The 27,325-nt window shown below is 40.2% G+C and overlaps 1 protein-coding gene across 5 annotated transcripts in view; it reads left to right on the top strand.

The window, feature by feature from the left end:
- Positions 1–27,325, top strand: part of PHF14 (PHD finger protein 14) — a 250,852-nt gene that overhangs the window by 164,876 nt on the left and 58,651 nt on the right. The window contains exon 19 of one of the 5 annotated variants that reach the window (XR_010787298.1): positions 2,779–2,853. The exons of the other annotated variants lie outside the window; for them this stretch is intronic. The gene's annotated coding sequence lies outside the window, so the exon portion shown is untranslated. The remainder of the gene's footprint in view (positions 1–2,778; positions 2,854–27,325) is intronic. 5 annotated transcript variants of the gene reach the window in all.

The following is a 27,325-nucleotide window of genomic DNA, read 5'->3' as shown; positions in this document are numbered from 1 at the left end:
AAAAAGGCATTGTATCAGAATAAAGCCCATTAGTGACTGCTGTCAAAAGGCATATGGGCGGTCACCAAGGAGTTAATCTTATGTTCATTAATGTCATACACATGGATGCAGCAGAGCTGAGTTAGTCGTCACGATGGGGTGTCTGTGAACTGCCATTAATATGACTGCATTATCTTAAAGCATTGAGATCCTGATATACTTGGATCTGCTGCATTTGTGAGATTTTAATAATTACTCATTTATATAGGCCTTACATAATTCACACTGCTGGACAGAAAATGTACTTGGATATATATGTTAATGTGGTTATGCGTCTGGCTCCACCGCAGTATCTCCATGCATATAATTAGACTATGTTCACACTTGCACAGGATGGCTCAGCAATTGATGGGAAGAATAGTGCTGCATGTAGTGCCAACACATTAATAGAAAACACAATGAAGCCCCAAAGAACCCCATTATAAGTCAAGGGAGTTCATTGGTTGCCATAGGGATCCATTGTTTGATAAAACCGGCGTTACATTAGTATGAACATAATGCATACCTGTATGCGAACAGATATCTATATATAAAAATCTGTCTCGGTTTTCCATAAGTGCATTCTATCAAGTGCATTGTTTCAGGTTGCCTTCTACTTGACTTCCAATTGAGGAGACCACCATTTGGATTCAAGAGGCTACATCGACTAAAGTAGTCGTAGAAAGCGATTCTATTCCATCACTCATTTGCATGACTTTTCCCCAGGGAGCATTGCATTGCTCACTGTGTATGACTCCCTACACCCCTGTGGTCCTCTCCACAAGTAGGAACGTTGCTCCTCCACGATTCACCTTAATGGCTTCTTGCCTATCCAAACCAGAATCATACTGTACACAAGTGAGGAGCAATAGCCTCAAAACAGCTATATGTACATTAATATTCTGGTTGGGCTCACATCCCTACTCATTGCCAGGCCTGTTAACAGGTCAAATGACTAATAGGGTAGCTACAATTCCAGTAGGTGGCATTGTGGGGGATTATTCCATCACTCATTTCCATGGCATTTTCCCAGAGAGCATTGCCCAACCTATATAGGACTCCTAATATGCTTGTAGTGCTCTCCATAAGGAGGAACATTCTCCAGACTCACATTGATGGCTACTTATTTAGCCAAGCCATAATCATACTGTACACCAATAAAGAGGAAATAACCATGAAACATCTGTAGTACATGGATATTCTGGTTTGGTTACATCCCTAGTCATATTGCAAGGCCTGTTGAAAGGTCAGATAATGTCTCATGGGGAAGTTATCATTCCAGTAGGTATCCCAAATAAGCAAGCAGTTAGCAGCACTCTCAACGCCTAGCTAGAAGCACTGGTGGGAACTCACCAGCTAGGCTTAGTAATGCACACTCTCGGCAGGATGTGGACCTTTCATCCAGAATTCAACCAAGTTACTTCTCTTCAAAGTTGGAGCAGCATGTGGGGTACAGATGAATTAACTTCTTCATAGAGACATCTTCTTAATCAAAATGAACACTTTATTTACCTCCATAAATGACAGACAACGTTTCAACCGTTAGTCACCGGTCTTTTTCAAGTCAACTTGACTTCAGTTGACTTGAAAAAGACTGTTGACTAGCAGTCGAAACGTTGTCTGTCATCTATGGAGGTAAGTAAAGTGTTCATTTTGATTAAGAAGATGTCTCTGTGAAGAAGTTAATTCATCTGTACCCCACATGCTGCTCCAACTTTGAAGAGAAGTAACTTGGTATCATTCCAGTAGGTGCTGCTGTGGAGGATTATTCCATCACTCCTTTCCATGGCTTTTCCTCAGGGTGCATTGCATGACCTATAAGACTTCCTACACCCTTATGGTGCTCTCTACAAGGAAAAGAATTACCCCCAGGACTCTATTTGCCATACAATAGACTACCAATTCACATTGCATAGGCTTGTTTTAGGCCATTCTGGTCCGTCCGTGGGAAACAAGGAGAACATTTCTCAATGAAGTATGAAAGTTAGGGCGAAAAGAATAGTAAAAAGGAGGAAACCTGCAGGGACACATACAACTATGTCCTGTTTGTGTAAAAAGACAGAGAGTATAGAAAGCAGAGATGGGGTTGTAGGAAAACCTCTTACAACCCCATTTCATGTTGTAATATATATCTCAGTAGTCCTGATCCAGAAGAAGTATGAATGATTTTCTTGCTTGTTCCACCTCCATATGTAGACCAAAAACAAGACGGGGCAGAGCTCAGATATAAACAAAGGGGTCACGCAGCAAAGAACGCTCTTCATACTTAGAGCTATTACATTCCATGGAATGCCTTCATGGGTCTTACTTGTGTTGAAAGTACCTTCTCAACATTTCATGGAAGACCTATGGTCAGCTCATCAATGGTTAGGAAGTGACCTTGTGTCTCCTGAGTGAGGTAGAAAGGACACCACCTCCACCCCGTCAGTTACATACTAAACACGGTACCTTCTTAGTTTATCTGCTTTTATTCAAACGTTGGTGCCAAAGTGGTTTTCAAAATGAAGTGGCGCCAAGCACTGAAGCAGAGGCTTCTGGAACTTCACGCTCGCTCGCTATTAACACCTCTTTGTAATGTTGAACCGTCCAGCTGCACTTTGCATCCCAATGGCTTGTGTCTTCTCCTGCGCTGCTCCTTTACAGTCTGCTTCCCTTCTCTTTCCTTGTCTTAATTCACTTTCTCCTCCTTCTAGAATCTCCTTAGACTTCAATTTCAAACTGTCTTTTCCCTCCTTTTCCATTTTAACCACATTTCTGCAGGAGGGTCCACATTGAATGTTCTGTGAAGAACGCCTGTCAAATTGCTGCAGTCCAACGTCAGTCTGCAGCCACAAGGTACGGCAGGGTTATTTTATCCTCTTGTGTTTTATGCTTTTTTTTGTCATGAAATAAAATTATGGTATGACTTCTAGGATATCAGATAAATCAACCATCTGGTTTTGAGAGCGAATTCTATCACAAAGGGTGAGGACGGTTTATTACTTGAATTTGTTCTTGCCCCTCCGATCTACTAGTCCCGGGTCCTGTTTTCAGCTGTCCAAGATCACCGACAGAGTCTTCGGACTCTGTCTTCGGACTATCTTAATTCCCCACAGTGCATTGCTAGTGTTAGATTACAAGTGCACTATACCTGCTCTCTGATTGGTCAGAGCTGCTTAGTTGATACACACTGACCAATCAGAGGGCGGTGCACAATGTGCATTAGGTATTTAGAAAATTGCTGCAGCCATTTAGGATGCCCCAAAACAGGACCTGAAACCAGCAGAGAAGAGGGTCAACAGAGGAGGACATTTGCTAGTAATATACCTCTGTCCCAGATCAGAATTTTGTCCCAAAACCGGATAGTCACTTTAAAGCAGCGTACCTACCTTTATTCGGCTGTAGATTTGATATTTGAAGTGAAGAGCAACCCGCTTCTTTGTATGTCTCTTTGCATGGCTCCTCTAAATGTATTGCTTTCTTATGTATGCTTTCTGTGTAGACAGGCTCATCTTGATGTAATGTTTGCCCTTACTTTGGTGTTTTCTGCTGCCTGCATATCCCGTTGTACTGTGCACAGCACTCTGAGTCTTCCCACTTTAGCTCCCTCTTCCTCTCTCACAGCATTCAGTCTCAGACACAGAATGAGAGAAGCTCCAGCTGCACCCCCTTCTTCTCCCCTGTCTACTATTATATAATTGCAATCAGATAATTTGGGAAAAGGAGTAAAATTTACAGAGAACAAGGAAAGGGGGACTGATGGAAGATGAGGAGGATGCCACTTTCCTCTAATTAGATTAATTACTAAGTTTCAGATATTCATATATGCTTCTAATTCATGAAGGGGAGGTGGAGGTGTCTGACAACACAATGCTGATGGATTCCAAGTAGCGACAATAATTCTGGATGTGAACGGAGTATGATATATGATGTAAGTCTACTACTTGATGAGGTTTAGTATAAGTCAGTTTTTTTGCTTTTATTCCCTTCCCTTCAGGTATTTTTATACTGAAAGAGAGGAACGGATCTCAGCAGAGGGTCTTGTCAGGACTATGTAGCTCTGCAGCTGTGGCCTACTGACTATTGCAATTTTTCTTTATTCTCTATTCCCTTATACAAAGTCTCATTAGATTAAAGGGGTTTCTGTTGAAATACTATTGATGACCTATCCTCAGGATAGTTCATCACTAGTTGATCATCCAGACTCTGCTGCTAGGGACCCCGACCGATCAGCTGTGCAACCGCATTCCGTCAGTGCCGCAATAACACATAGGTCGGAGCGGAAGCCTCTGCGACGACCTCCCATGTAGTGGCCGGCGCTTCTAACTGCAGGCATGGCTCCCATTGATTTCATTGAGAGCCGCGCCTCTACTTACAAGCGCCGGCCACTGGATGGAGGTCGGCGCTCTGACCTCTGTTATTGCGGCGCTGACAACATGCTCTCGCACATCTGATTAGTCGGGGTCTTGAGTGGCGGACTTCAGACGATCAACTATTGATGACCTATCCTGAGGATGGGTCATCAATAGTATTTCCACGGAAAACCCCTTTAATTTTCCAGCACTTTGGCTCTGTGAAGTGGGTGGTCGATCAAATCTCATCCATTGGACAGTCAGTAGTGGAGACCACCCACTTGATAGATTCAAATTGCCAAAAGCTGGTTCTGACAGGACTCTGCATTGGGTAATGAAGTATGTAGGAACCAAAGGAAAGTCGTCAGCGAGGCCTTAGCTGCAGATGGCCCGAGGAAATGACAGATCCTTTTTAAGTTAACTTCTAATAATCCTGAACATCTGATACCAAGCACTTAGAGGAATTCTAGTACCGAACTGTAACCGATCTCCAATACTATTTTTTTTTTTTTTTGTTTCTCGAAACTAAATGGAAATTTAAAACATGAAACGGTGATTAGGAAGTGGAATTGATATACCTGTAACGTGTCTCCTCGAGTGGCCGTCAGAGTAACTGACCTTTAATTCCTGCCTCCTGGTGACCAGATTCCTGTCCTACTCGGTCTGAGAGAGACATCGCACATCCCCTGACAAAGTTGACAGTCGAAATTGTTAGATTTTTAAAACAAGCAGTGGAGTTTTCAGGTTCATGTCCGCGCCTTTTATCTTTTTTGACAGTGTGCACAGGGATTTAATAGGAGTCATGTTGGTTTTAAGCAGCGTAATATACTACTTTTTACCCTGCGTGTCAAGCCGTAGATAGACAGTGACTGCAGGGCATGAAATCCGCTTTTTTCACAATTGGTAATATTGCCTGTCACCCCGGAGCCAGAGGTGTTGATCATGGCTGTGACAAGGTTTCTCTCATGACAACGCTGCATTGGAAAATCAGACCGCTGTACAAAGAAAAAAAAAGGATAGCAAAATAACAAATGCATTCCATCTAGAATAAATACGTTAATTTACAGGGGTATTTTTTTTTGGGGGGGGGGGGTTAATCACATTTATCTAACAGAGTGAGATTTATAAGATAATATACCATGAAGGAGAGAAAAAAATTGTGTGAAATTACTGTAGATTATTGATTGTAAAAAAAAATCTGTATACCTGAATGTGTGGAATACTCGTTAGTGGAGTTAAAAAATGTTAAAAATATCCGGTATATTAATTTACTCTTATGACTATTATAAACTTTCTATAGAACTTCTTAAATATGGCAGATAATGGAACATTGTAAGTGTTCATTATAGAAGATGGAAATCTTCTCTAGTTTGTGCATCGGACTATAAGGATAATGTGTGCGCCAGACCTTTACATCTAGGATTATTATATGAAGGAGTTTCCACTATCCCTGTCACCTAAAAACGAGCAGCTCACATGATTTACTAAACTGACGTGGAATTCCTTTGTGGAACCACGGCTTACTCAATTTGGAATGTTTACACCCTTCCATATTAACTCTGAATTGATAATGCGCATAAGAAGTTTTCACACTGACACAAGGTTCAGCATGTATAGCTACCTCAATTCTAACTTTAATGTTGGGCGTGTAGCCTCTTTTAAGAGTTTAACATCTGGGCAGGTCAAAAGATTACATAGATACAACGTATTGTTTAATTATTGGATAAGCATCTTGCAATTCTTCCATCCTCCGGTCATCTCTGATTGGCCATCAGGTGGTGGATGAAATGACTGGGTTGTCTTAGGCCCACGTGTGGTTCCTTCGATATAATTGGCTGTTACATCATGAGGTAGTAATAGCATAGACCTCCCATGTTATTTGCATACGTTTCCAGTAAAATTGCTTGGGTAATTTCTGCGGTAGCTGTTTCAGACTGCGGTTGTCCATGTCTGAGTTATACTGTCTTCCAAAGTTGCAAAACAGATGGAAAATGTAACGTGTTTATACTATATATTATCTTGTCAGCGTTTTGAGAACAGAAGTTTCATAAGAGGAAGTATTGCATATTGCGTAAATGTAAGAACAGAAGGCAAACATGACATTTGGTTATACAGAATGTTAAATTCACAAATGTCCACTACCAAAGGATCAAAGTCCAAAATATAGAAATATTGGGTTTCCACTATAAAACTACTAAGAGTAAATTAGTGAGGGCTTATTCACATGAACGATATTCTCGCGCGAGTTTTGTGCGATAGAAACGCTATCTTTTTTCCTTAGGGAGAGCACCTAGACGGTGAGTGAGCAGACTAAAAAGGCCATTCATGCTCCTCTAAATAATATGCAAATAAGGGCGATGGAATGAAACCTTTAAAGTTCCACCTATTGGAAGGCAGCATTCCTTCAAGCCAAAATCAGACTTTTTATACAAGCCTTGTAGCAATGACTGAGAATTAAAAGCAAAGCCAGACTCCATGTACAGACAGCTGTTTCGGGGCTTTTGCCCTCCATCAGTGTACAGTAGGAGTCTGGCTTTGCTAGTGAGTCCCTTATTTGTATATTACCCAGAGGAGCGTGCATGGTCATTTGAGTCTCCTCACTCACCGTCTAGGTGCTCTTCCTTAGGAGAAAAGATAGTGTTTCTGCCCCCCATCCCAGGCCTCTCACTAGCAAAGCCAGACTATTACGGTACCCTGATGAAGGGCAAAAAACCCTGAAACAGCTGTCTGTACTTGGAGTCTGGCTTGGCTTTTTTTTCCCAGTCATTGTTACTAGGCTTGTATAAAAAGTCTGACTTTGGCTTGAAGGAATGCTGCCTACCAATAGGTGGCGCTGCAGAGGTATTGTTCCATCTCCTTTATTTTTGTGCGATATAAACGCATGCAAAACGTGAGCGAATATGTAATCCATTCTTTTGAATGGATGTATTTACATGATTGATTTTTTTTCCCCCTTTTAGCAGGTTTTATCTTTGGGCGTTCTTGCAAAAGGAATGCACAACTGTTTTCAATGGGACCTCAAAACACATCACATGGCACTCAAATGTCGTGCGATATGATTTTCCTATTGAAATCAATGGGAAATATTTGCAATCCCTTGATGCACGTGAAACATGTGCCTGAGGATTGCAAGTTCACAGAAGTGACACAAGGCATTTTTGAAAAAGAAAAAACGCTTTTCATCATCATGAAAAGCACGAGCACGATATCGGCAGCACCGCGGGAAGAATATAGTATTACATGGTGCTTAATGAGTCAGAAACGCTATCATTTTTTTCCTTAGGGAGAGCACCTAGATGGTGAGTGAGCGAGGAGATTGAAAATGCCATTCATTCTCCTCTGGGTAATATGTAAATAAGGGCGATGGAACAATGCCTCCACAGTGCCACCTATTGGATGGCAGCATTGCTTCAAGTCAGTGTCAGACTCTTTATACAAGCCTTTCTTATTTGCATATTACCCAGAGGAGCATGAATGGCCTTATAAGTCTCCTCACTCATTCCCTTTCTTGGTGCTCTCCCTAGGGAGCAAATATAGCATTTCTGAGCCACATCACAGGCTTCTCGCTAGACAAGCCAGAAACGTACTGCAGACTGATAAGGGTCAAACGCCTTGAAACTGCTGGTCTATGCATGGAGTCTGGCTTTGCTTTCAATTCGCGGTCATTATTACAAGGCTTGTATAAAGAGTCTGACATTGACTTTGTTATAGTAATAAATGTTTCTTACATCAACCTAGGCAAACACTTATATGTATTCATATATCTACCTTTATATGGCAAATGGCTAGCAGCTAAATGGTTAACGTGCTCAATATTATACCCTGGTATGTGCAAGCAGCATGTTGTAATACACCCCTACGCAGCTTTCTCACAAGAAACCTATCTAGGGGAGCTGCATGTTTGGTAGCGGCATATAACTTGGGGCGTTAAGATATGTTAATCATTGGAGTCATTACATACCAAGCCAATCATGAGTTGTTACGATGTTGGGGGTGTACATGCGTCCTTATCACTATATCTGCATCATGATGTTAACAATAAACCAAAAGTATGCTGGTGAATGACCAACAAGCAGTCAGACTCGGATACATTGCATGCATGCTACTTCTCATTATAACCAATTTGGAGCAGGACAGTGAAGTACATGGAATATGATGATAGTCCCATAACAACTTGAAGGAATGCTGCCTTCCAATAGGTGGCACTGTGGAGGTATTGTTCCATCTCCCTTATTTGCATGGTGCCTAATTTGGTTAATTATTGGAGGGTTATGAATATAGAAAAAACTTTATTAAATCAGAATTCTCTAATAGGCCATTTAAAGATATGCTTGCTAGACAGAGATGACCTTTAATATGATTGTTAGATGTCAGTTTTTTGTATATTTCATTTTCAACATAACTTTTTATAGATTTTTTAAAATCTATGGTTAAATATACAATATTACTATACGCCTATTTAAATACATCTTAAGATTTTTTTTATTGTAATCTTTGTTGAACTATTATTCTAAATGTATCAGTCCAACAGTCTAAAAAAAAAAAAACTTGCACCATTAATTAAAAATTGCACCAACAGACGTGCGGGTTCATACATTTTGGTCTTGGTCTCCTATACATTTCTGTGCTTCTGTAAAATTCCAAAGTAATGTTTCTGGTTTTTTTTTACAGTGCATCTGTTATTAACGGTAAAAAAAAGTAAAACATCAATTTTTCTTTGGCTTAAAGTGGGAAGTTAAGAAGAACCTCGGTAATTTACTGCAGCAGGCACCCTTTTAAATTATTCTAGACCTGTAAATCAGTTTTATTGAAATGTTCTCTGCCTCGGGCTGGGTACTTTTTTTTTTCCTCTTGACAGTTGCCCTTCTGCATTCTGATAAGATATTACAGGCATTGTCTCCTCACCTTTTTGCCAATGTCGTTAATTTTTACTCTTATAGAATGATAGCTCAGGATTGTCTTAGGGATTTTTTGTTCTCCCTTTTTCATCATTGTTTCACTTATTTCCATTCTTTTCTTTACCTCGTCCAATTCAGTTTTCATTCATTCACCACAATAAAAAAAATTTACAAACCGACATTACAGTTTTGATTGGCCGTGATGGGTATTACGAAGTCAGTTCTATGGTCATAGCTTGTCTTCATTGGTGAACATTTTTTGGACAAATCAGCCCCAATCCTTCGTAGGATCAGCCCCCATCCTGTTGTTTTAAGTTATCCCAGCATGCCATACTTATATTCGGCTCCTCTTCATTGCTAAAGGTAAGAACATACTGTTAACCTTTTGCAATCCAATTTTGAATTCAGGGGTTTCTAGGGGGCTTTCTCTTTCTGCCATTATCCAATGGCACCATCTGCTGGCTAGATGCCGGAGAGGCTGCAACATGCCGGAGAGGCCCCTGACAACAGAGCGGCCAGTAATATACAGTAAGAATACCCTGCCGGACGTTTTCTGACATTGAAGCTGTACAGGCTTCAATCATAATGTCTTCAGACGTCAGACATTGGATTGGAAAGGGTTAAAGGATATTTAGAGTTCAATAGGCCTTCTACGGTTATGATTAATTTTAGAATAAGTCATAGATGCAATGGAACTACTGCAGCCTTCATAAGTTTGGAGAAACGCCAGGTTTCAAACAGCTTATCACTAGTCAAAAAGCTCTCTCCACCAAGAATGGACGCCTGTCTCAACTGAAAAATGTAAAAGTTCATCCACTACATGCCGAGAGTACGTAGGGTTGTCGAAAGGTGGATATTTCTAAGAGTCCAAAATTTGACTTATTTACAGTTTCCAAGAGTCATACGGAAGATTGAGCTGTTTTTTGTTTTATCTTATTATACATGTACATCGCAAAGTGTCCAGATTTTTTGCTTTTACATTTTTAAAGGGGTTTCCAACATTCTGGAGGGTTCTGTAAGTTCTGGAATTACTTCCTGGTTGGTCAGTTGAGTTGGTCTCCAGCTGTATCACTTACGAGACTTTTACAGCTTGTACAGGTTCTGAATTGTACAAACCCGTAATACAGCACCATAGAAGCCCATTGCTCCAAACTGTGTTTTTCATATGCTTTCGGTTTTATTAATTTAGAAAAACCTTCTCTTCGAACTATACGTAATACAGAAGAGGAACAAAACTTTCCCATCTTCCGTGGGATGTTGTGTTATATTGTATTACTTCTAAGGCAGAACAATGCTGCATTTGTATCGCACTTCAGACCTCCAATGCTTATTTCTGGTAAAAAAAAAAAACAGGACAAAGTAGCACGGCAAGCGGTGCTATTACTCCCTGTCATTTCCAGTAAGATTCCAGGCTCCTGGCTAGAAATCAAATTGACCCACTATAATCAATAGGGTCCATTTGGCGCAGTTCCATCATAAGACAGATCAGTTTGGCCAGGGGATTCCAAGTGGAGAAGGACAATGGAACTCCCAAACACTGATATGAATGTGCCCTGAACTACATTGTTATACACAGGCATCCAGTGAAAAACATATTTAGATGAGATTTTTCTTTTAACATGGAAGATCAGACAGCGCTGTCCCCATTGCAGTAGCCTGAGTTGGTATTAACCCTTTACAATCCACTGTCTGACGCCTTCACACATTCTAATTGAAGGCTGCACAGCTCCGATGTCTGAAGACGTCCGGCAGGGTATTCTTACTGTATATTACTGGCCGCTCTGTTGTCGGGGGCCTCTCCAGCATGTCGCATACCGCACTACTGGCTCTAGCCAGCAGATGGCGCCATTGCATAATGGCAGAAAGAGAAAACCTCCTAGGAAACCCTGAATCCAAAATTGGATTGCAAAGGGCTAAAGGCACAGCTCCCATTGAATTCAGTGGGAGCTGTGCCTGCAGTACCAACCCGAGCCACTGCAATACAGATTCTGTTATGTGCTGTCCAGCAGGCGCTTCCATCAGCTAATCAGAAGGAATTCCAAATGGCGGACCCCTGCTGATCAACTATTGCTGACCTTATCCTGAGGATAGATCATCAATAGTAAAAGTCCAAGACAACCCTTTTCAGTTGACTTATTTTATTTCAAAAAAGGGGTAAAAACAAAACAAAAAAAGCATATAAATAAAAACTTTAAAAATATATATTTTGATTATTACTATACAATATCCTCACAGATTGCAGGATATTTGACAGGCACCATAGCGGAGTATGCAGCTCTCTTCTTCCCATCGAGACGCCAGCCGGCCAACTACAATGTAAACAGAGAGCCTTAATATAATTTTGTTTTCTACTTCTCTATCAACCGGCGTAGAACGCTGTTGGAGGAAAACTGACACAACAACAACAGATATCTCTTATTTATTTATAAGGCATTTTTTGTTGTATCTTTTTATTTTGCTGAGTCAAGTTTTATTTTAAGTTATGAGTTACCTCGAGTGCAGCTTCTGAGAAAGGCCGTATTGAGGCTGGATATGTTCACATTTAATCTTTCCCTGCATAGACAGCCTGAAGACTGCTCTGATTTGTGCCTTGTCAGCCACTCTGCAGTAAAGGAACGTGTGAATGTTTTCAATTCCACTTGAGAATCAGCATTCTAGATTTTAACTCCATCAGTACCTTCTTTACCTCCTTCACACGTCCCTCGAAGAAAAAAAAAGGGATAGGAAAACGCAACCATAAAAATACTCCTCCGAAAACCAGAACTGGAACACCTCTTGTTACAATTGAGGACTCTACATGGGGAACATGCTCAAAAAAACGCTTCGCCTTTCGGAATAAAGGTCACCTGTGCCAAAAAGACTATTAGGGGGGATTTATCACATTTGTCAGGGTTGCTGGAACCCAGGATTTCGGCATTCCAGCAAATATATCAAATGTCGCATGCTGATAGTAAATTAATTACTCATGTCTTTATATACGTCTAGAGACGTGGAGTCACTTGTTACGTCACCCACCTACTGGAGTGAGATTGCGACTATTTGGGGCTGCTTAAAAAGTCACATCAAATTACGCCCCCTTTTCTAGAAACTTTGGAAAAGTGGAGTGAGATGCGTGCAAGAGCAAAAAAAGTTGCAAAATTTTTGATCAAAACTGTACTTCCCAAAAAATTTAAGGCACACTGACCGCAAAAAAAACTACCACATAGTCTTGATAAATTCCCCCCTTGTAGAGAAAGTCAGATGCTCTTATGGACTACCAACAGATATTGGGACTTGTTCTTACCAGCAACTAAAAAAGGCCACATAAGTCATGAAAACCTGAGAAAAAGCAGTGTGTAAATCCAGCCTTATAGGCCCCTTTTCACATATTGGAGACATAATCCAAAATTCTGTCAAAATTTGACAAGGAATTACTGACTACAGCGCTGGTTGCTTAGAGGGGTTACCCGAAAATTGATTTTTATCACCTCTTCATAGGAGAAGTGTTGAAAGTCTGGCTGGTGGGGGTCTCCAGAGACCCCCAGAGATTCTAAGAACGGAGGTCCCATGTCCACTTCTAGTCCTTACTATGGGCTCACTGCACTCCCGCAGTGGGGAGGCGATTGTATGCAACCATGGCCAGGCATGCACTGTGTCGTTTCACTCTTCTACACTGAGTCTGCCAGAAATAGTTGAGCGCTTGCACTCAGCTACTTCCATTAGCCCCATTGCAATTAATGGAGTGGCACCAAGCGTGCTCAACCACCACTCTATTCAGTCTCTATCACCGCAGGGGGGGGGGGGTGAGTCCTCAGTGAGGAGGAGAGTCAGACACACGGGAGCCCTGTTCTCAGGATCTGTGTGGATCTCAGTGGTGAGGCCGCCACTGATCAGATGTCTATCACCCATTCTGTGGATAGGTGATATAAGTTAAATAATTATGGGATAACCCTTTTAAGAACAGTGAAGGTCTGGACGCTCAGACCCACATTATCGATAAAACAAGCAAGCCGAAGCACTAAAGCCCTGGTTGTTGTTCCTCCACCTGAGGACACCGCAAGGTGAAACATGTCGGGTGGCTATAGATTAGATTTTAATAGGGTTTCGGTGGTGCAAATTTATTAATCTCCACATAGACTTTTGGAAGTTGGCCATCCAGGCCTGTTTTAGTGTGTATATGCACAATGACACACATGATACTAACTGATGACTACGGGTTACATTGGATCACTACCACCATTTGCCCCTATTGGGTCTTGTGTGGCGTGGAGTGTGAAGCTCTCGCTCACAATCTGAAGGCTTGCGGGTTCAATCCCCGCATGGTCGACCAAGCTCAAGGTTGACTCAGGCTTCCAGCCTTCCGAGGTCGGTAGAATGAGTGCCCAGCTTGCTGGGGGATAATAAATAAATTACCTGAAAGCGCTGCGGAAATATATATACAATATATATATATAGCGCTATTAAAATAACAAGTCCCTTTATTTTAAATATCATTCGATGTTGTCTTTGTCTCTTTTGAATAATATTTAGATTATATTTTAGATATTGCCTTGGGGTATATTTTGCCTTTGGGAATTAAAATTGTGTCTATATAACCCAGAGTACTCCTGGGGCAATTTTCTAATGTATTCCAGAAGCAGTTTGTTGAACACTATGACCGGCTCTGATCATGTCTCTTTATAGAGGTGGGTTTAGTGGTGATAGACTTCCAATGAGCTCGTATGTGGCTTGGAGCAAAATGGCACAGTGCTGAGCTAAGTACTTCTGCCCCCTTAGTTTCAGAAATTCGTGGTGGTTTTAGCATCTGGAGTCCCACCAATTAAAACCTAGCATGTTACGAAGACCTACTGTAGGAAACGGTTTTCGGGTTTTTTTACTTCTAGGTATTTATGACTTTTCCTCAGGAATGGTACAGTCTCATTAAAATGAATGGAACTGAGTCAGCCCTCCCATTCAGTGTATGGAGCTGTGCTACTTCCAGCTGATCATGGGGTACGGGTATTTTAAGCACAGGTCATCAATTAAAAAAAAAAAGCCTGGTAAAACCCCTTAAAGGGTCTCTTCACATCTTTGCTGCGGTTGCAATTCTAACTTTTATTGACTTTTCATGCTCCACTTGGTTCCACCAATGTGCCCTTTGTTTTGACGGGAGAATTACTCTTTGATGTTGCACTGTTAATCAGTAGAGTTGAGCGAACGTACTCTGCCGAGCTTGATGCTCGTTCGAGTATTAGCGTGCTCGATGGTGCTCGTTACTCAAACGAGCATCACACCCTGTTCGACCCCACCCCAGTTTTTGGCTCCTCCATGCTGTGACGTGCCTGTTCTGGCTCCTCCCTGCCGCGACGCAGCACGCACGTCAACGGCAATTTTTTTGATACATAGAACGAGAACTCAGGACCCGGCGTCCCACATACAAAAATGTTCGAGTCTCCCATTGTAGTCAATGGGGTTCGTTACTCGAGTAGAGCTCTCGAATTTTAGGAAAAGCTCGACTCAAATAACGCGGACCCGAGCATTTGGGTGCTCGCTCATCTCTATTAATCAATCAAAAAAAAAAATGGAATTTGCAACAGAAATTGTGTAACAACCCCAGACGGCCTACAGAGAAGGATGGCGCTGTTTCTAATAGTAAGCAGCCATTTCTTTTCACCTCTGACAAAGAGTAGGCGGCCGTGGTGCGCTGCAGCGCATTCCACCGAGTCCTATTTACATGATTATAAAATATGTCGTATCATTTAATAGGAACGGGAACATTATTAAGTTTTGCCCAAGTTAATTGGAAATGAAGGTTGTCATCAAGTAAAATATACTTTTTTATCAGAATGTAATTTGCGGCAGACGCCTCTTTATCTTCTATATACTCTATATATAAAGGTTTGCTTATTAAAGAAAATAATTACCAACTTCATGTGGCTTCCTCCGTAATGAAAACATCATTTCTTCTTTTAATAAAACTGTTGGTTTGATTTCTTATTAAACTTCTTACTTTTTGCAGTTATTTTTGCAGAGAAAAATGTTAAAGGGACACTAACTCCGCCCCCTCCTTTATTGAGACTTCTCCACATACATGTATGGTAGCCACATGACGATTACTCGGAGTTGGGTTGATAATTATTCTGCCTTTGCTGTGCTGGATTTTATATACAGCAACTAGTCTGCAGAAGCAGAGCTGCAGTTTAAAACATGGAGGATGGACAGAATGGCAAGCAGAGGTTGTGATTAAAGGGGTTGTCCCGCGAAACAAAGTGGGGTTCAGCACTTCTGTATGGCCATATTAATGCACTTTGTAATGTACATTGTGCATTAATTATGAGCCATACAGAAGTTATTCACTTACCTGTTCCGTTGCTAGCGTCCCCGTCTCCGTGGTGCCGTCTAATCTTCAGCGTCTAATCGCCCGATTAGACGCGCTTGCGCAGTCCGGTCTTCTCCCTTCTGAATGGGGCCGCTCGTGCCAGAGAGCTGCTCCTCGTAGCTCCGCCCCGTCACGTGTGCCGATTCCAGCCAATCAGGAGGCTGGAATCGGCAATGGACCGCACAGAAGACCTGCGGTCCACCGAGGGTGAAGATCCCGGTGGCCATCTTCACAAGGTAAGTAAGAAGTCACCGGAGCGCGGGGATTCGGATAAGTACTACCCGGTTGTTGTTTTTTTTAAACCCCTGCATCGGGTTTGTCTCGCGCCGAATGGGGGGGCTATTGAAAAAAAAAAAAAACCCGTTTCGGCACGGGACAACCCCTTTAAGCCTTACACTAGTTATACCAATCCGGTTAAAGCTAAGTTCACATCTGTGTCGGACTAGGCTGCACTATTTCATCTGGTAAAACGCTGCTGTAAGTCAGACGAATCACATTATAGTCATTGGGGTCCGTTTGGCGCTGTTCGGCTCTGGCGGTTCCGGTATTTTCATTGGTCGGAATATGAGATGGAGCCGACCACGTAAATAGACCAGAACCATGGGCGAAGGTATGCATGTGCCCTGATTCTTCAGTTATTTTGATTTGTCACAGAGACTTCAGTGTTGAAATCTCTATCTATTGGCATGGGAGTTGCTGAACACGCATTTCTCAGAAGAATCTGTGCATACTCCTTCCCTTAAGGACTTTGTTATCGTAGTTATATTCTTGTACATAGGGGGCAATATTATACTAGTTATATTCTTGTACATACGGGGCAGTATTATAGTAGTTATATTCTTGTACATACGGGGCAGTATTATAGTAGTTATATTCTTGTACATAGGAGGCAGTATTATAGTAGTTATATTCTTGTACACAGGAGGTAGTATTATAGTAGTTATATTCTTGTACATAGGGAGCAGTATTATAGTAGTTATATTCTTGTACATAGGAGGTAGTATTATAATAGTTATATTCTTGTACATAGGAGGCAGTATTATAGTAGTTATATTCTTGTAGAAAGGGGCAGTATTATAGTAGTTATATTCTTGTACATAGCAGGCAGTATTATAGTAGTTATATTCTTGTACATAGGGGCAGTATTATAGTAGTTATATTCTTGTACATAGGGGCAGTATTATAGTAGTTATATTCTTGTACATAGGAGGCAGTATTATAGTAGTTATATTCTTGTACATCGGACCAGTATTATAGTAGTTATATTCTTGTACATAGGAGGCAGTATTATAGTAGTTATATTCTTGTACATAGGGAGCAGTATTATAGTAGTTATATTCTTGTACATAGGAGGTAGTATTATAGTAGTTATATCCTTGTACATGGAAGACAGTATTATAGTAGTTATATTCTTGTACATAGGAGGCAGTATTATAGTAGTTATATTCTTGTACATAGGGGAGCAGTATTATAGTAGTTACATTCTTGTACATAGGGGAGCAGTATTATAGTAGTTACATTCTTGTACATAGGGGGCAGTATTATAGTAGTTATATTCTTGTACATAGAGGGCAGTATTATAGTAGTTATATTCTTGTACATAGGGAGCAGTATTATAGTAGTTATATTCTTGTACATAGGGGGCAGTATTATACTAGTTATATTCTTGTACATAGGAGGCAGTATTATAGTAGTTATATTCTTGTACATAGGGGGGAGTATTATAGTAGTTATATTCTTGTACATAGAGGGCAGTATTGTAGTAGTTATATTCTTGTACATAGAGGGCAGTATTGTAGTAGTTATATTCTTGTACATAGAGGGCAGTATTGTAGTAGTTATATTCTTGTACATAGAGGGCAGTATTGTAGTAGTTATATTCTTGTACATAGAGGGCAGTATTGTAGTAGTTATATTCTTGTACATAGAGGGCAGTATTGTAGTAGTTATATTCTTGTACATAGGAGACAGTATTATAGTAGTTATATTCTTGTACATAGGGGGCAGTATTATAGTAGTTATATTCTTGTACATAGGGGGCAGTATTATAGTAGTTATATTCTTGTACATAGGGAGCAGTATAATAGTAGTTATATTCTTGTACATAGGGGGCAGTATTATAGTAGTTATATTCTTGTACATAAGGGGGCAGTATTATAGTACCCTGTTTCCCTATAAATAAGACATACCCTAAAAATAAGACATATTATGATTTTCGAGAATTTTTGAGGATGCAAAATTATTTTTCAGGCTTTTTGAGGATGCCTGAAATATAAGCCCTGCTAATAGTTAATTAAAAAAGTCAATTTAAATAGTGTCCAGGCAGCTATACATATAAAAAAGTTAAACCTTTTTGAACAAAAAATAATATAAGACACTGTCTTATTTTCGGGGAAACACAGTAGTTATATTCTTGTACATGGGAGCAGTATTATAGTAGTTATATTCTTGTACATAGGGGGCAGTATTATAGTAGTTATATTCTTGTACATGGGAGCAGTATTATAGTAGTTATATTATTGTACTTAGGAGCAGTATTATACTAGTTATATTCTTGTACATAGGGGGGCAGTATTATAGTAGTTACATTCTTCTACATAGGATGCAGTATGATAGTAGTTATTTTCTTGTACCTAGGAGGCAGTATGATAGCAGTTATATTCTTGTTCATAGGGCGCAGTATTATAGTAGTTATATTCTTGTAGATAGGGGCTGTATTATAGTAGTTATATTTTTGTACATAGGGGCTGTATTATAGTAGTTATTTTCTTGTACATAGAGGGCAGTATTATAGTAGTTATATTCTTGTACATAGAGGGCAGTATTATAGTAGTTATATTCTTGTACATAGGGGGGCAGTATTATAGTAGTTATATTCTTGTACACAGGGGAGCAGTATTATAGTAGTTATATTCTTGTACATAGGAGCAGTATTATAGTAGTTATATTATTGTACATAGGGGGCAGTATTATAATGGTTATATCACTGTACTTATGGACTGTATTATAGTAGTTATATTCTTGTACATAGGGGGCAGTATTATAGTAGTTATATTCTTGTACATAGGGGGCAGTATTATAGTAGTTATATTCTTGTACATAGGGGGCAGTATTATAGTAGTTATATTCTTGTACATAGGGGGCAGTATTATAGTAGTTATATTCTTGTACATAGGAGCAGTATTATAGTAGTCATATTCTTGAAAAAAAGAAGGTAGCGTTTACATTCTTTTTCATGTGAGGAGTATTGTGTTTATATTATGGTACATGGGGAGCAGTAATGTTGTTATAGTCTTGTAAATGGGATTACAGTTGAGTTACATCTGTGTTATAGTGGTGGTATTCTAGATTAAGGGGCAGTACACAGGGGCTGTAGTCTTCTCTCAAAGCATGTTACTATGTATCACGTGAAATTTATAATATGTGAATTTTTTCTTGATGGAACATGACATTATTTTATATTTTATGGCATTTATTTTTAAAGCTTCATCAGCTCGGCTTTCTCTGTGTGCTGTGTGCCGCCAAGCATCATTTAAAAGCTATTAAATACAATTAAAATTAAGTTCACATTTTTAGAACTCTGTTGTCATGGCAACAATTAATTTTTTTTTTCCTTTTCTGCTTGATGTTTTTGTTTTCTACTTGAGTTTATTTGGTTCCAGCTATAACACCCTTCTTAGTCATTATTTTCATTTATCATGTATTTCCAGTACTAAATTTAGTCCATGCAGTAAAGATAGCATTTCTCTGCCATCCTGGGTTGCACTTTCAGGGTTGGTGGAGGTTAAATAAGGACTGCAGCCTGGATTTTTCTTTCTAAGGTTTAATTTAAAAAGTGCACCAAAAAAGCAGATTGCCCTTTCCTGTTATGTCTTATAACATTCTTTTCAGTCACCTCTTTATTATATTCATCTCCCGGCAGCCAATAGATGGATAACATTTGTTTAATCGGTTTCTTCATTTCTTCAGCATTTCTTTACATTGTCCGTAGACCTTGCACAAGACATTCATATGCAACTCACAGTTAATGCAGGTCTGTCCTACTCTTTCTAATTGTTCTGGTTTTGTATCCGTCTTCACTTTAGTTCTGGCATTATATTCCTGAAGTACGGTTGCAAGTTCAGGGTGAACTATGTATATATTCACATCCTAATACTGCACCTCTTTCTTAGAGTATGTTCATCCCATCCCCTTAACCCCCAAAAAAAATATGATATATATATATACTCAATCTCTCTCTATACATAATAAATAAATAAATATATATATATATATATATATATATATATATATAATGTATGTATAGAGAGAGATTGAGTATATATATATATATATATATATATATATAATTTTGGTTGGATGCTTATTGTATGTGCCTTGACATGTCTTTTTTAGTAAATACTAGTATTATCCACACAATAGCAATCCTCGGGCAATTTTTCTTGAAACTTTTTTTGTTCAGCAGTTCCTCTATTATTCCTCCAGGAAATGTAAGGATAGAATGACATTTCCGTGTTACTATACTTTTTGTTCCTACACTACGTTACAGTACAGTCACTGGGACCAATGTCAAACTATGTATGGACATACCCTGTTTACAAGGGTAATGCTAACACTTAATGAAAAGTGCAGTAAATCTAAAAAAAAAAAAAAAAGTTAATTCTGCTGTTCCTCTATTATTCCTTTTGGAAATGAATAAATTGACAACTTTAGACATGTCGAATGTTTTGATCGGGGGGGAGGGGGGGTGTCCTGCTGCTGATTGCTCAAACGAGGGGGCTGCAGCACTTACCCCACTGCTGCTCCCACTTAGTTGTCTTTGCTGTTCTTTGGCTCCTTCTGGCAACTGAAAACGGCCCGCATAGAGATCTATAGAAGCTTTCTTTAGAAAGGTGGAGGGGTTACCCGGAGAGAACATGGTAAGGTAAGGGAAAGCATTTGGGAAGTTGCATGTATCCTGTAGCGAACATTATGAGTCTCGATAGCCATCACTTACTAAGCTATGCAAATGAAATGATTGTACATTACACTTGGAGATTAGGGACCCCCACTGATCAATACTTGTGGCCTGTCTCTATGACACGTCAAAAGTTAATTAAAAGTGCAGTTACTCTTTAAGAAAAAAAATGCTCCAGTGTTAAAGCCCATTTAGACATAACGATTTTCATTCAAAAGATGTCTTTTAAGCTACTTCTGAGCGATAATCGTCATTTACATCGCAAGATGATCGCTCAAACATTGAGCCCCCACCTTGCACTCCGCTTGTTCTCTGCATCCAGCTGTTCCCCGCTGGGAGCGCCCGTCGTCTGTCATACAACCGAGCGCTCCCAGCTGAGGATGCAGAAGAGAAGCGGGGTGTATTTTTGAACCGTCTTTGTCGTGAAAAGTTTGCCTTCCTTGTATTTTACCCAATAGCTTACTCGCTACAAGATATTTAACAGAACACACACATCCAATAGAGCGATTCATTGCTGTCGCCATGGAAACCGGTCTTCGCAGCACAAGACAGATTGTATTTTGACACTATCTTGATATTTTTTGTGGAACGGTTCACACGCGGTGTAATCTTCTGATACATTTTCAGCTCCTTTTGTGTTTTTAAAAAGTCGTCCAAACTGTGCAAAAAGTACTCAAAATACAGATCTCAAGAAAGATTAAAGTAGGCGCTCATTAATCTGTTTCAGAGCTATTAAGCATTCAGCTCGCAGCACGAGCGTGTAAGGTGCAGACTTCTCCCATCAGTAATTCACAGCTGCAGCGCAGCGCTCTGTTTTATGGGTAAAAATGTGCCATGTTCTTAAGTCGACTGCCATTAGTCATAAGTACTCTACAAGCAGCTTAAAAGGATTAGGGACATTGGCAAGTGCCTTGTGAGGCATTAAATTCATTCCATTAATGTTGTACAGGCGAGAGGACGCTCACACATTTTTAACTCAGTCTGTACAGTGTAGTGTGACCACAGATCAACCTCACGTCTATGTAATATGACAAGTGACACTTTATTTCCTTTGACATATCTTAGAGTCACCTGTCCCTATGAACTACATTCTATGCGGAAGGATTACAGAACAAAAAGTCTACATAGATGTGTGTATACTGTAATATTATTATGGGTTATTTCTCTTCTGTTTCTGTGTTCACTGATCCCAAACTAAGCAATGCAATTTGTACCCAGATCTGGAATAGTGGGGAAAGGAACATGGTAACTTCTTCACAGCACATTTCAGCTTTTTACCTAAATACATACAACTGCTATAATACTGTCCTCTATTTAAAAGAATATAACTACTATAACACTGTTCCCTGTGTATATAAATATGATTAATATATTACTGCCCCCTATGTACAAGGATATCACTACTATAATATTGCCCCCTGTGTGCAAGAATTTACTATAATACTGCCCCCTATGTACAAGAATATAACTACTATAATACTGCCCCCTATGTACAAGAATATAACTACTACAATACTGCCCCCTATGTACAAGAATATAACTACTATAATACTGCCCCCTATGTACAAGAATATAACACTATAATACTGCCCCCTATGTACAAGAATATAACTACTATAATACTGCTCCTATGTACGAGACTATAACTACTATAATACTGCCTCCTATGTACAGGAATATAACTACTATATTACTACCCCTATGTACAAGAATATAACTACTATAATACTGCCCACTATGTACAAGAATATAACTACTATAATACTGCCCCGTATGTACAAGAATATAACTACTATAATACTGCCCACTATGTACAAGAATATAACTACTATAATACTGTTCCTATGCACAAGAATATAACTACTATAATACTACCTCCTATGTACGAGACTATAACTACTATAATACTGCTCCTAGGTACAAGAATATAACTACTATAATACTGCCCCCTATGTACAAGAATTAAACTACTATAATACTGCCCACTATGTACAAGAATATAACTACTATAATACTGCCTCTATGTACAAGAATATAACTACTATAATACTGCCCCCTATATACAAGAATATAACTACTATAATACTGCCCCCTATGTACAAGAATATAACTACTATAATACTGCCTCCTATGTACAAGAATATAACTACTATAATACTGTCCCCTATGTACAAGAATATAACTACTATAATACTGCCCCCTATGTACAAGAATATAACTACTATAATACTGCCCACTATGGACAAGCATAGGGGAAGGGGGTGCACATCATAAGCTATGCCTTCACAAACTGGCAGACGTTGTTGCCGCACGTATGTGATTATTAAACTAGCAGGGATACCCGGCATTGCCTGAATTAAAACGTGAACAGAAGACAAATCAACATGGATTGGGATTTTAACTAAAACCTGTGTTGCACATAGCAACCAATCACTGCGCAGCTTTAATCTTATTTTGGCAGTATAAGAAACACCAACCAATCACAGCACAGCTTTTATTTTTTTCAATATACAGATTACAAAAAAAAAAAATTAAAATTCCACATGTACGAAGTTGTGGGTAACAAGCTAGTCATTTATCTAAATCGTAATATTTAGAGCCATTATTATTATTTTTCTCTATTTACTTTGCTGAAACACAACATTTCTATAATTAGCAGATTCACTGTGGAGTCCCTTTCCTCTTCTTCCCATTCTCGGCAGGAAGTATCTTAGCAGCCAGGTTGTAGGTGACCCGTGTAACCCCCCCCCCACACACACACACACACCCTCTTGTCTTACACTTGTTTTCTTCACTATTTTCATCATATAAGCAGATTACCTTTATAAGCTCTGTTATTAATCGCAGTGACTTTATATATTCACTAATGATTCAGCATAATGTAGTTAGCGTAATTAAGTTAATTGTCAGATACCAATGAAGAAAGGACCGAGAGGAAATTAAAGACAAATAGAAAATCAACATTTTTTTTGGCTTCCCATCATATTGTAGACAATTTTCTTAAGATACAGCAAATAAAAACAGAGGAAGAACATTCATTATTCAGGGTGGAAATCAATAAGATATTTAGGTAATAATTCCCAAAGTGGTCACCTTTGCCAGTACTCATTTTAATTTTCACCCATTCTTCATTGGCTGCTATTGGTGTTGCGGTTTGTTTTTTGTGTCATTTGCAACAGGCCTGCAGATATGTTGATCCTTAACTTTTCTTCAGTTGCATTAAAGGGGTTGTCCCGCGCCGAAACGGGGTTGTTTTTTTTCAATATTCCCCCCGTTTGGCGCAAGACAAACCCGATGCAGGGATAAAAAAAAAAAACGGGTAGTACTTACCCGAATCCCCGCGCTCCGGTGACTTCTTACTTACCTTGTGAAGATGGCCGCCGGGATCTTCACCCTCGGTGGACCGCAGGTCTTCTGTGCGGTCCATTGCCGATTCCAGCCTCCTGATTGGCTGGAATCGGCACACGTGACGGGGCGGAGCTGCGAGGAGCCGCTCTCTGGCACGAGCGGCCCCATTCAGAAGCCAGGACTGCGCAAGCGCGTCTAATCGGGCGATTAGACGCTGAAGATTAGACGGCACCATGGAGACGAGGACGCTAGCAACGGAACAGGTAAGTGAATAACTTCTGTATGGCTCATAATTAATGCACAATGTACATTACAAAGTGCGTTAATATGGCCATACAGAAGTGTATAACCCCACTTGCTTTCGCGGGACAACCCCTTTAAAGGAGTTTTCGATTTGCACTTTCAGTTTTTTAAACACTCCTCAATTGTCGCACATACACAGTAAAGGCCCTTTTACACACAACGATTATTACTCAAAATTTGCTCAAAAGTCATCTTTTGAGCAATACGTTGTGTTTAAATGTTTTTCCATTGTGCACTTTTCGTCCATCGCTGACTTCAGGTCAGCATGAAATCCTCATCCCTCAGGACAATAAGATAAGATAGACTGCACGCTGTGTTCTCCGTGAACAGTGTTTATAACAGCTGATAATATTCTTTAGCAGCCGCTGTCCCGCTGGAGAATAATAGTGATATATTCAGAGAACAGACCACGCACTGTTCTCTAAATGCATGCAATAAAGTACTAAAGGGCTGATTAGTCCATTAGTACCTATGCAAAATGATCGCTCAAAACTGTCAGCTTCTGACTAATTTTGAGCGATCATCTGTGTGTGTAAATGCACCTTAATACATACCTTTGACTGACTCCACGATCACTCCATTCAACACCTCATCTACTTGGCGATCACTGGGTTTGTTTACCACGGCACTTTCCGCTTATATAATTTCCTCTTGCACTCTCGCTATGCTGGTGCATGCGCAGTGACAGGATGGACGAGGGGACTATCTAGCCCTCCTCCCTTATGATGCGTCTTTCCGGGTAATGGCAGGAAGCCAGGTACTTTAAAATGTATTGTACGTCAGTGAAAAAAAGTTGCATCTGGGCAAACAGAATTAGTCGATCTCATGCTACATGTGAGAATGGCATGAGATTATAAAGTAACTGGAAAACCCCTTTAAGTTATACAATTTTTCATGATACCAGTTCAATATAGTCCCATGCTATCCATTAAAAAAAGTACGTTAGCGCAATATTTGCTAGTTGGTATGTTTTCGGGGGCCAAATTTGTTAGCGTTAGGCCTCATGTCCACAGGGGGATCGGATTCCGCATGTGAATTTAAAATAGTCATTTTCTGTTACAGCTACTGAAATCACACCTACACTGCTCATAGACTTCTCTACTGTGTGGCATGATGTTATTCCTCTGTATGTACTACAGACAGCAGAATTTGCTGTTTTCTTTATGTGTAGTGTATAGAAGATAGCATAGAAGCATTCTTGTCCCACCAGCTCAGAAATAACCGAGAATTACATTTTCAGTATGCAGAGGTGAAAACTGGTGCTAAATGCATTATACAAGTCATATAAAGGCCTGAAATGTCATCTGCAAGTGCAGTTACCCTTTAGGGTTTACCTTTTTTGTCTGTCTTCTCGCAGTACAGTATGTTCGGTTTAGTGACGAGCTAAGAAAGGACATATCTGTTTAAACACCTTCAGAGAATACCACCTATCCTTAGAGAAAAGAAGGTTTCACCGTCAGCAGTTCTCTTGGCGTGCAATGGAATTTTATAAAAATTACTGGTAGCCTAAAAACTTTAAGACCGCAACGCATGAGAAATAAAATTAACCATGCATGGGAAATACTTTGGTCGGATATTTAGTTTTCCACTATCACAGGTCTTTTGGTTTCTGGAGCTGCCCTGATAAGGGGTTGTGTCAGGTTATAAAGTTATTCCCTATCCACAGAATAGGGAGAACTTTGGTTGTGGTCCAACCGCTGGGACCTCCACTGATCCAGAGAGCGGGGATCCAGTAGGTCTCCTAATGAATAGAGTAGAGGTTGTGTGGGCACAATGCCACTTTATTCACTTCAATAACGGTTCCGGATATTACCAAGTATTCGGTGCTGACATTGAAGTGAATGGAGCAACGGCACATATCCACGATCTATGCTCCATTCACTAGGGGACCAACAGGACCTCTGTTTTCTGTATTGGTTGGGTTCACAGTAGTTGGACCCGCACGATCATAGAGTGTTCCCCTATCTTGTGGCTAGGTGATAACTTTAGAACTTGGCACAGCCCCATTAGCATTTATGTCCAGAGTGTGAATGGAGCAGCGTTCCTATCCCCTCTTCCAGCAGGAAGTCCCAGCAGCATTTCAAGCATTAAACAGCTTAAATGTATCCAACCAAATGGTTTGTCTGGTTGGAGATAGTTTTTCTCCTTCTGGAGGAGAGCTAATTTGCATGAATTTTTCCCCAAAAAGTATTGCTTTTTCAATGAGAAGCAGTTTCCTTGGCCAAGCTTAGTCTGGGAAAGCTCCCTTACTTGTTTTCTTCTGTTCATAGAAAGATGACATCCCTATCATTGTCACAAGATGCCCTCCTAAGTGAGCTTCTGGTACAGCAACATGACTTAGGCGCATGTATTTTTTATATAACGTTTTTAGTCTTCTTTGCTTCTTGCTTTCCAGCTTTGCCTTGAATAAGCTCCAAAAATGCACAACCTTGCAAACCGTATCGGGGCTTATTTACGAATACTGTCTTAATAGGTAGACAGTGAAAACTAAGACTAGACGGTCTTTAAATGCACCAGTTTATCACTGAATGATAAATCGGTCAAAATTTAATACGGTCTAGTCTAGTTTTGGACCATCGATTAGTTGACTTAGTTTGCACTAAAACTTGCGCCAAACTTTTAGCGCAATTCTGCATACTTTTTGTTGCAGTTTAGGTCATGCCCCCTTTGCTGTTTTCTCATGCTCTTCTGCACACATACTTGAACTGTAGTAGTTGGTGAAGCCAGTTGGCTCTTGTCTTCAGCCTAGTTTTCCAAGAGCCATGTTGCCGGTTTGTAATGAGGAAGGAGTCTTTAATAGAGATGAGTGAGCATACTCGCTAAGGGCAATTGCTCGAGCGAGCATTGCCCTTAGCGAGTACCTGCCCGCTCGAGAGAAAAGGTTCGGTTGCCGGCGCGGGTGACAGGTGAGTTGCGGCAGTGAGCAGGGGGAGCGGGGAGGGGAAGAGAGGGAGAGATCTCCCCTCCGTTCCTCCCCGCTGCTCCCTGCTTGCCGTCGGCAGCAGAACCTTTTCTCTCAAGTGGGCAGGTACTCGCTAAGGGCAATGCTCGCTTGAGCAATTGCCCTTAGCGAGTATGCTCGCTCATCACTAGTCTTTAACTTTCCTCCCCCCACACACACACTCCAATATGT

This window comes from Eleutherodactylus coqui, chromosome 12 (genome assembly GCF_035609145.1).
Source record: "Eleutherodactylus coqui strain aEleCoq1 chromosome 12, aEleCoq1.hap1, whole genome shotgun sequence".
NCBI lineage: Eukaryota > Metazoa > Chordata > Amphibia > Anura > Eleutherodactylidae > Eleutherodactylus > Eleutherodactylus coqui.
Note: the sequence above shows the minus strand (reverse complement) of the source record. Positions and strands in the feature narration are given on the sequence as shown.